This window comes from Gobio gobio (assembly GCF_949357685.1).
Source record: "Gobio gobio genome assembly, chromosome: 9".
NCBI lineage: Eukaryota > Metazoa > Chordata > Actinopteri > Cypriniformes > Gobionidae > Gobio > Gobio gobio.
The window spans coordinates 3319682-3331018 of NC_137115.1; positions in this window are offsets into that span (position 1 = coordinate 3319682).

The following is an 11337-nucleotide window of genomic DNA, read 5'->3' on the forward strand; positions in this document are numbered from 1 at the left end:
GTCCCGGGGGTTTCCAGTCGATCCTGCCCGGTATCGCATATAAAGCACGCGAATAACAGAGATAGTTACGAAATATAATGCATCATCCGGGGCACGAATCAAAGCACAGACGCCCCTGGAGGAAAAAGCCTCCTTAAAAACGGACAGAGTGTGAATGACGGTCGGCTAAATCGCAAGAAAAGCTTGTCCTTTACTGAAAATCATCCAATATCCTTTTTTTGCATTAGAATAGCCTAAATATATCAAAATATCCATCAAAACTAAATTTTATAAAATACTTCTCAGATAAATTTTTTTGAATAAAGTTGCATCAAAATTGTATTGTATTTAGCATAATTGTACACTCTAAAAAATGCTGGGTCAAAATAACCCTAATTGGGTTGAAAATGGACTAACCCAGCAATTGGGTTGTTTTAACCCAGCGATTGGGTTGTTTTAACCCAGCAATTGGGTTGTTTTAAGCAAACAACCCAATTGCTGGGTTAGTCCATTTTCAACCCAACTTGGGTTATATTAACCCAGCATTTTTAAGAGTGTAATGTGCATTCTGATCTACTGTCTTAACATAATATATCTTATTCTTAATCATAATATAGTTAGTTTATATTAATATCGAAGGCTCTATGCTTACACTCTAAAAAATACTGGGTTAAAAATAACCCAAGTTGGGTTGAAAATGGACTAACCCAGCAATTGAGTTGTTTAACCCAGCAATTGGGTTGTTTTAACCCAGCGATTGGGTTGTTTAACCCAGCAATTGGGTTGTTTTAACCCAGCGATTGGGTTGTTTTAACCCAGCAATTGGGTTGTTTTAAATGTAATGTGCATTCTGATCTAGTGTCTTAACATAAAATTTCTTATTCTTAATCATAATATAGTTTGTTTCTATTCATATCAAAAGCTTTATGCTTACACTCTAAAAAATGCTGGGTTAAAATAACCCAAATTGGGTTGAAAATGGACTAACCCAGGAATTGTTTCAAATGTTTTAAGCAAACATGTAACCCAACCGCTGGGTTAAAACAACTCAATTGCTGGGTTAGTCGATTTTCAACTCAACTTGGGTTATTTTAACCCAGCATTTTTTTAGAGTGTATGCATTTGAAATATAGAGATGGGTTCTGTTTTAATGTACCCAAGTGTACATAAAATAAAGGGAGTTTAAAGGGATAGTTCACCCAAAAATGAAAATTCTGTCATCATTTACTCACCCTCAAGTTGTTTCAAACCTGTTAGAGTTTCTTTGTTCTGCTGAAAACAAAATAATAGATTTTGAAGAATCTTTGTAAACTAGCAGAGAGAGCAACCACTGACTACCAGAGTAGGGACAAAAAATACTATGGTAGTAAATGGTTGCTCTCTCTACTTGGTTACAAACATTCTTCTAAATATCTTCTTTTGTTTTCAGTAGAACAAAGAAACTCTTACAGGTTTGAAACTATCCCTTTAATGTACAGGTTTGTGGCTCTTAATTTCTTTTTACCCATTTGTAAACTTGCTCACCTGTTCTTTTTTTATAAATATAGTATTTGTATTAAATCTATACACTCTAAAAAAAAAGTCTCGTAATCATAAGGGAACCTGTTTTAGTGCTATATAGCACCAATTTTGGTGCTTCAGTGGTTCTTCAGAGGTGCTATATAGCACCTTAGTCAAAGAACCGGTGAAGAACCTCTGAAGAACCGCTGAAGAACCACTGAAGCACCAAAAATGGTGCTATATAGCACTAAAAAAGGTTCCCCTATGATTACGAGCCAAGAACTATTTTTGGTGCCATATGAACCTTTTTTTTTTTAGAGTGTATTCATTGAGTTGAATCGAGAATCGAAATCGATTTCAGAGCTTGGGAATGTTTTCAGAAAGAATCGTGTATCTGTCTTTTATAAATATGATAAACTAAAGGCTCTTGTGAGATATGAAGGATCAACACTACTCTAGAGATACTCAAGATTAACACCAGACTGGCAGAAACTGTGTGTGTTATGGACCCTTTAAAAAGAAAATAATTTATTAATAAGCAGGGAAACCCCTCACTAGACACAGCATATGAATAGTAACTTGACATTTGATGATTACGCCGGCCTTCTAACCTCCCATGTCTCAAGTCTTACGTTTACGCATGAGCGTCGTTGCTTAACATTTCAAATCCTTTATACACACATAATAAAGTCATTATGTAATGCCCCTCAGGCTGAGATCTAATTGTTTCTCTCCTCTTTTGGATGTGTGCCTGATACTCCCACCTCTTTCTGAGGCTAATTTGGTGTTGACAGTGTGTCACATAAGGTGTGGACGACACCCTCCATCTGGCCAGAGCGAACCGAGGCTATTCTTAACACACACACACAGGGGGAACGTGGGAGTGATAACTGACACGTTCATTTCTGTTTTTGGAACGTGGGTTGGAAAAGACTTACACATTCACGCTGAGACATTCTGTGTATGAAAAGGTGACACCCCCCCCCCCCCCCCAAACACACAATTTCACAGATAAACAGAGCATTTTAGAGATATTTAGTGAGGTAATAAGGACCTTTGGAGGGCCATTGAGTAAAGGCAGTCTAATGATTCTGGCCTCGTCTCTTGTATAAAATGTATTTTGTTATTTAGGCAATAACTGAACTCCTTGGCGTATCATTTAAAATGATCTGAAATCAGCATTTTCTTTCTACACAAGCAGGAACTTTACAAATATAAAGATTTATGGATTAATAAAGTGTCCCTTGTGAAAACAAAGTGTGCTTTTAATGAAATAGAAGGTCACTTAAAGAGAGGACACTTTCATGGCTGTTCCTTAACACACTATGAGTTAACTTTGTAATGTCAAATAATACGTTTTTTAATCATTATGTTTTAATAATCTTTTGTCATGCTTTTGTTATGCAAGGATTGTCAGTTTTGTTCGTTTACAGTATCACAGCTCAGTAAAGCTGCAGTTTCCTCCTAATCTCCTCCATATCGCTTTAGAATACAGCAAACTGTGCAGAACTCAAACAGGTCTGATGTGTTTTCTGGTCTGCGGCGATTCGATCACATGATCCGCTCTCTCTGAATCATTCCCTATCCCCTATAGTGTGCACTGTCTGATCGTTCCCTATCCCCTATAGTGTGCACAGTCTGATCGTTCCCTATCCCCTATAGTGTGCACTGTCTGATCGTTCCCTATCCCCTATATAGTGCACTGTCTGATCGTTCCCTATCCCCTATATAGTGCACTGTCTGATCGTTCCCTATCCCCTATAGTGTGCACAGTCTGATCGTTCCCTATCCCCTATAGTGTGCACTGTCTGATCGTTCCCTATCCCCTATATAGTGCACTGTCTGATCATTCCCTATCCCCTATATAGTGCACTGTCTGATCGTTCCCTATCCCCTATAGTGTGCACTGTTTGATCGTTCCCTATCCCCTATATAGTGCACTGTCTGATTGTTCCCTATCCCCTATAGTGTGCACAGTCTGATTGTTCCCTATCCCCTATAGTGTGCACTGTCTGATCGTTCCCTATCCCCTATATAGTGCACTGTCTGATCATTCCCTATCCCCTATATAGTGCACTGTCTGATCATTCCCTGTCCCCTATATAGTGCTCTGTCTGATCGTTCTCTATCCACTATATAGTGCACTGTTTGATCGTTCTCTATCCCCTATATAGTGCACTGTCTGATCGTTCCCTATCCCCTATATAGTGCACAGTCTGATCATTCCCTATCCCCTATATAGTGCACTGTTTGATCGTTCTCTATCCCCTATATAGTGCACTGTCTGATCGTTCCCTATCCCCTATAGTGTGCACAGTCTGATCATTCCCTATCCCCTATATAGTGCACTGTTTGATCGTTCCCTATCCCCTATATAGTGCACTGTCTGATCATTCCCTATCCCATATATAGTGCACTGTCTGATCGTTCTCTATCCCCTGTATAATGCACTGTCTGATCGTTCCCTATCCCCTATAGTGTGCACTGTCTGATCATTCCCTATCCCCTATATAGTGCACTGTCTGATCGTTCTCTATCCCCTATATAGTGCACTGTCTGATCATTCCCTATCCCCTATAATGTGCACTGTCTGATCATTCCCTATCCCCTAAATAGTGCACTGTCTGATCATTCCCTATCCCCTATAGTGTGCAATGTCTGATCGTTCCCTATCCCCTATATAGTGCACTGTCTGATCGTTCCCTATCCCCTTTATAGTGCACTGTCTGATCGTTCTCTATCCCCTATATAGTGCACTGTCTGATCGTTCTCTATCCCCTATATAGTGCACTGTCTGATCGTTCCCTATCCCCTATATAGTGCACTCTCTGATCGTTCCCTATCCCCAATATAGTGCACTCTCTGATCGTTCTCTATCCCCTATAAAGTGCACGGTCTGATCATTCCCTATCCCCTATATAGTGCACTCTCTGATCGTTCCCTATCCCCTATATAGTTCACTGTCTGATCGTTCTCTATCCCCTATAGTGTGCACAGTCTGATCGTTCCCTATCCCCTATATAGTGCACTGTCTGATCATTCCCTATCCCCTATAGTGTGCACAGTCTGATCGTTCCCTATCCCCTATATAGTGCACTATCTGATCGTTCTCTATCCCCTATATAGTGCACTGTCTGATCGTTCCCTATCCCCTATAGTGTGCACTGTCTGATCATTCCCTATCCCCTATATAGTGCACTGTCTGATCATTCCCTATCCCCTATAGTGTGCACAGTCTGATCGTTCCCTATCTCCTATATAGTGCACTGTCTGAATCATTTCCTATCCCCTATAGTGTGCACAGTCTGATCGTTCCCTATCTCCTATATAGTGCACTGTCTGATCATTCCCTATCCCCTATATAGTGCACTGTCTGATCATTCCCTATCCCCTATAGTGTGCACAGTCTGATCGTTCCCTATCTCCTATATAGTGCACTGTCTGAATAATTTCCTATCCCCTATATAGTGCACTGTCTGATCGTTCCCTATCCCCTATATAGTGCAGTGTCTGATCGTTCTCTATCCCCAGTATAGTGCACTGTCTGATCGTTCCCTATCCCCTATAGTGTGCACTGTCTGATCATTCCCTATCCCCTATACAGTGCACTGTCTGATCGTTCCCTATCCCCTATAGTGTGCACTGTCTGATCATTCCCTATCCACTATATAGTGCACTGTCTGATCATTCCCTATCCCCTGTAGTGTGCACAGTCTGATCGTTCCCTATCCCCTATATAGTGCACTGTCTGATCATTCCCTATCCCCAGTATAGTGAACTGTCTGGTCATTCCCTATACCCTATATAGTGCACTGTCTGATCATTCCTTATCCCCTGTATAGTGCACTGTCTGATCATTCCCTATCCCTAATATAGTGAACTGTCTGATCATTCCCTATCCCCAATATAGTGCACTGTCTGATCATTCCCTATCCCCTATATAGTGAACTGTCTGATCATTCCCTATCCCCTATAAAGTGCACTGTCTGATCATTCCCTATCCCCTATATATTGAAATGTCTGATCATTCCCTACCCCCTATATAGTGCACTGTCTGATCGTTCCCTATCCCCTATATAATGCACTCTCTGATTGTTCCCTATCCCCTATACAGTGAACTGTCTGATCGTTCCCTATCCCCTATATAGTGCACTGTGTGATCGTTCCCTATCCCCTTTATAGTGCACTGTCTGATCATTCCCTATCCCCTATAGTGTGCACTGTCTGATCGTTCCCTATCCCCTCTGTAGTGCACTGTCTGATCGTTCCCTATCCCCTATATAGTGAACTTTCTGATCATTCCCTATCCCCAATATAGTGCACTGTCTGATCATTCCCTATCCCCTATATAGTGCACTCTCTGATCGTTCCCTATCCCCTATATAGTTCACTGTCTGATCGTTCTCTATCCCCTATAGTGTGCACAGTCTGATCGTTCCCTATCCCCTATATAGTGCACTGTCTGATCATTCCCTATCCCCTATAGTGTGCACAGTCTGATCGTTCCCTATCCCCTATATAGTGCACTATCTGATCGTTCTCTATCCCCTATATAGTGCACTGTCTGATCGTTCCCTATCCCCTATAGTGTGCACTGTCTGATCATTCCCTATCCCCTATATAGTGCACTGTCTGATCATTCCCTATCCCCTATAGTGTGCACAGTCTGATCGTTCCCTATCTCCTATATAGTGCACTGTCTGAATCATTTCCTATCCCCTATAGTGTGCACAGTCTGATCGTTCCCTATCTCCTATATAGTGCACTGTCTGATCATTCCCTATCCCCTATATAGTGCACTGTCTGATCATTCCCTATCCCCTATAGTGTGCACAGTCTGATCGTTCCCTATCTCCTATATAGTGCACTGTCTGAATAATTTCCTATCCCCTATATAGGGCACTGTCTGATCGTTCCCTATCCCCTATATAGTGCAGTGTCTGATCGTTCTCTATCCCCAGTATAGTGCACTGTCTGATCGTTCCCTATCCCCTATAGTGTGCACTGTCTGATCATTCCCTGTCCCCTATACAGTGCACTGTCTGATCGTTCCCTATCCCCTATAGTGTGCACTGTCTGATCATTCCCTATCCACTATATAGTGCACTGTCTGATCATTCCCTATCCCCTGTAGTGTGCACAGTCTGATCGTTCCCTATCCCCTATATAGTGCACTGTCTGATCATTCCCTATCCCCAGTATAGTGAACTGTCTGGTCATTCCCTATACCCTATATAGTGCACTGTCTGATCATTCCTTATCCCCTGTATAGTGCACTGTCTGATCATTCCCTATCCCTAATATAGTGAACTGTCTGATCATTCCCTATCCCCAATATAGTGCACTGTCTGATCATTCCCTATCCCCTATATAGTGAACTGTCTGATCATTCCCTATCCCCTATAAAGTGCACTGTCTGATCATTCCCTATCCCCTATATATTGAAATGTCTGATCATTCCCTACCCCCTATATAGTGCACTGTCTGATCGTTCCCTATCCCCTATATAATGCACTCTCTGATTGTTCCCTATCCCCTATACAGTGAACTGTCTGATCGTTCCCTATCCCCTAAATAGTGCACTGTGTGATCGTTCCCTATCCCCTTTATAGTGCACTGTCTGATCATTCCCTATCCCCTATAGTGTGCACTGTCTGATCGTTCCCTATCCCCTCTGTAGTGCACTGTCTGATCGTTCCCTATCCCCTATATAGTGCACTGTGTGATCGTTCCCTATCCCCTTTATAGTGCACTGTCTGATCATTCCCTATCCCCTATAGTGTGCACTGTCTGATCGTTCCCTATCCCCTCTGTAGTGCACTGTCTGATCGTTCCCTATCCCCTATATAGTGAACTTTCTGATCATTCCCTATCCCCAATATAGTGCACTGTCTGATCATTCCCTATCCCCTATATAGTGCACTGTCTGATCATTCCCTATCCCCCATAAAGTGCACTGTCTGTTCATTCCCTATCCCCTATATAGTGCACTGTCTGATCATTCCCTATCCCCTATAGTGTGCACTGTCTGATCGTTCCCTATCCCCTATATAGAGCACTGTCTGATCGTTCCGTATCCCCTATATAGTGAACTTTCTGATCGTTCCCTATCCCCTATATAGTGAACTTTCTGATCATTCCCTATCCCCAATATAGTGAACTGTCTGATCGTTCCCTATCCCCTATATAGAGCACTGTCTGATCGTTCCCTATCCCCTATATAGTGGACTTTCTGATCATTCCCTATCCCCAATATAATGCACTGTCTGATCATTCCCTATCCCCTGTATAGTGCACTGTCTGATCATTCCCTATCCCCTGTATAGTGCACTGTCTGATCATTCCCTATCCCTAATACAGTGAACTGTCTGATCATTCCCTATCCCCAATATAGTGCACTGTCTGATCATTCCCTATCCCCTATATAGTGCACTGTCTGATAATTCCCTATCCCCTATAAAGTGCACTGTCTGATCATTCCCTATCCCCTATAAAGTGCACTGTCTGATCATTCCCTATCCCCAATATAGTGCACTGTCTGATCATTCCCTATCCCCTATATATTGAAATGTCTGATCATTCCCTATCCCCTAAAAAGTGCACTGTCTGATCTTTCCCTATCCCCCATAAAGTGCACTGTCTGATCATTCCCTATCCCCAATATAGTGCACTGTCTGATCATTCCCTATCCCCTATAGTGTGCACAGTCTGATCGTTCCCTATCCCCTATATAGTGCACTGTCTGATCATTCCCTATCCCCAGTATAGTGAACTGTCTGATCATTTCCTATCCCCTATATAATGCCCTGTCTGATCATTCCCTATCCCCTGTATAGTGCACTGTCTGATCATTCCCTATCCCTAATATAGTGCACTGTCTGATCATTCCCTATCCCCAATATAGTGCACTGTCTGATCATTCCCCATCCCCTATAGTGTGCACTGTCTGATCATTCCCTATCCCCAATATAGTGGACTGTCTGATCATTCCCTATCCCCTATAAAGTGCACTGTCTGATCATTCCCTATCCCCTATATATTGAAATGTCTGATCATTCCCTATCCCCTATATAGTGCACTGTCTGATCGTTCCCTATCCCCAATATAGTGCACTGTCTGATCATTCCCTATCCCCTATTTAGTGCACTGTCTGATCATTCCCTATCCCCTATATAGTGCACTGTCTAATCGTTCCCTATCCCCTATATAGTGCACTGTCTGATCATTCCCTATCCCTTATATAATGCACTGTCTGATCATTCCCTATCCCCTATATAGTGCACTGTCTGATCATTCCCTATCCCCTATATAATGCACTGTCTGATCATTCCCTATCCCCTATATAGTGCACTGTCTAATCGTTCCCTATCCCTTATATAGTGCACTGTCTGATCATTCCCTATCCCCTATATAGTGCTCTGTCTGATCGTTCCCTATCCCCTATATAGTGCTCTGTCTGATCGTTCCCTATCCCCTATATAATGCACTGTCTGATCCTTCCCTATCCCCTATATAGTGCTCTGTCTGATCGTTCCCTATCCCTTATATAGTGCACTGTCTGATCGTTCCCTATCTCCTATATAGAGCACTGTCTAATCGTTCCCTATCCCCTATATAGTGCACTGTCTAATCGTTCCCTATCCCCTATATAGTGCACTGTCTGATCATTCCCTATCCCCTATATAGTGCACTGTCTGATCATTCCCTATCCCTTATATAATGCACTGTCTGATCATTCCCTATCCCCTATATAGTGCACTGTCTGATCATTCCCTATCCCCTATATAGTGCACTGTCTAATCGTTCCCTATCCCCTATATAGTGCACTGTCTGATCATTCCCTATCCCTTATATAATGCACTGTCTGATCATTCCCTATCCCCTATATAGTGCACTGTCTGATCATTCCCTATCCCCTATATAATCTACTGTCTGATCATTCCCTATCCCCTATATAGTGCACTGTCTAATCGTTCCCTATCCCTTATATAGTGCACTGTCTGATCATTCCCTATCCCCTATATAGTGCTCTGTCTGATCGTTCCCTATCCCCTATATAATGCACTGTCTGATCCTTCCCTATCCCTTATATAGTGCACTGTCTGATCATTCGCTATCCCCTATATAGTGAATTGTCTGATCGTTCCCTATCCCCTATATAATGCACCGTCTGATCATTCCCTATCCCCTATATAATGCACTGTCTGATCGTTCCCTATCCCCTATATATTGCTCTGTCTGATCGTTCCCTATCCCTTATATAGTGCACTGTCTGATCATTCCCTATCCCCTATATAATGCACTGTCTGATCATTCCCTATCCCCTATATAATGCACTGTCTGATCCTTCCCCATCCCCTATATAGTGCTCTGTCTGATCGTTCCCTATCCCTTATATAGTGCACTGTCTGATCGTTCCCTATCCCCTATATAATGCACTGTCTGATCATTCCCTATCCCCTATATAATGCACTGTCTGATCATTCCCTATCCCCTATATAGTGCACTGTCTGATCATTCCCTATCCCCTATATAATGCACTGTCTGATCCTTCCCCATCCCCTATATAGTGCTCTGTCTAATCGTTCCCTATCCCTTATATAGTGCACTGTCTGATCATTCCCTATCCCCTATAGTGTGCACAGTCTGATCATTCCCTATCCCCTATATAGTGCACTGTCTGATCGTTCCCTATCCCTTAAATAGTGCACTGTCTGATCGTTCCCCATCCCCTATATAGTGCACTGTCTGATCGTTCCCTATCCCCTACATAGTGCACTGTCTGATCGTTCCCTATCCCCTATATAGTGCACTGTCTGATCGTTCCCCATCCCCTATATAATGCACTGTCTGATCCTTCCCCATCCCCTATATAGTGCTCTGTCTGATCGTTCCCTATCCCTTATATAGTGCACTGTCTGATCATTCCCTATCCCGTATAGTGTGCACAGTCTGATCATTCCCTATCCCTTATATAGTGCACTGTCTGATCATTCCCTATCCCGTATAGTGTGCACAGTCTGATCGTTCCCCATCCCCTATATAATGCACTGTCTGATCCTTCCCCATCCCCTATATAGTGCTCTGTCTGATCGTACCCTATCCCTTATATAGTGCACTGTCTGATCATTCCCTATCCCGTATAGTGTGCACAGTCTGATCATTCCCTATCCCCTATATAGTGCACTGTCTGATCGTTCCCCATCCCCTATATAGTGCACTGTCTGATCATTCCCTATCCCGTATAGTGTGCACAGTCTGATCGTTCCCCATCCCCTATATAATGCACTGTCTGATCCTTCCCCATCCCCTATATAGTGCTCTGTCTGATCGTTCCCTATCCCTTATATAGTGCACTGTCTGATCATTCCCTATCCCGTATAGTGTGCACAGTCTGATCATTCCCCATCCCCTATATAGTGCACTGTCTGATCGTTCCCCATCCCCTATATAGTGCACTGTCTGATCGTTCCCCATCCCCTATATAGTGCACTGTCTGATCGTTCCCTATCCCCTACATAGTGCACTGTCTGATCGTTCCCTATCCCCTATATAGTGCTCTGTCTGATCGTTCCCCATCCCCTATATAATGCACTGTCTGATCCTTCCCCATCCCCTATATAGTGCTCTGTCTGATCGTTCCCTATCCCTTATATAGTGCACTGTCTGATCGTTCCCCATCCCCTATATAGTGCACTGTCTGATCGTTCCCTATCCCTTATATAGTGCACTGTCTGATCGTTCCACATCCCCTATATAGTACACTGTCTGATCGTTCCCTGTCCCCTATATAGTGCACTGTCTGATCGTTCCCTATCCCTTATATAGTGCACTGTCTGATCGTTCCCTATCCCTTAT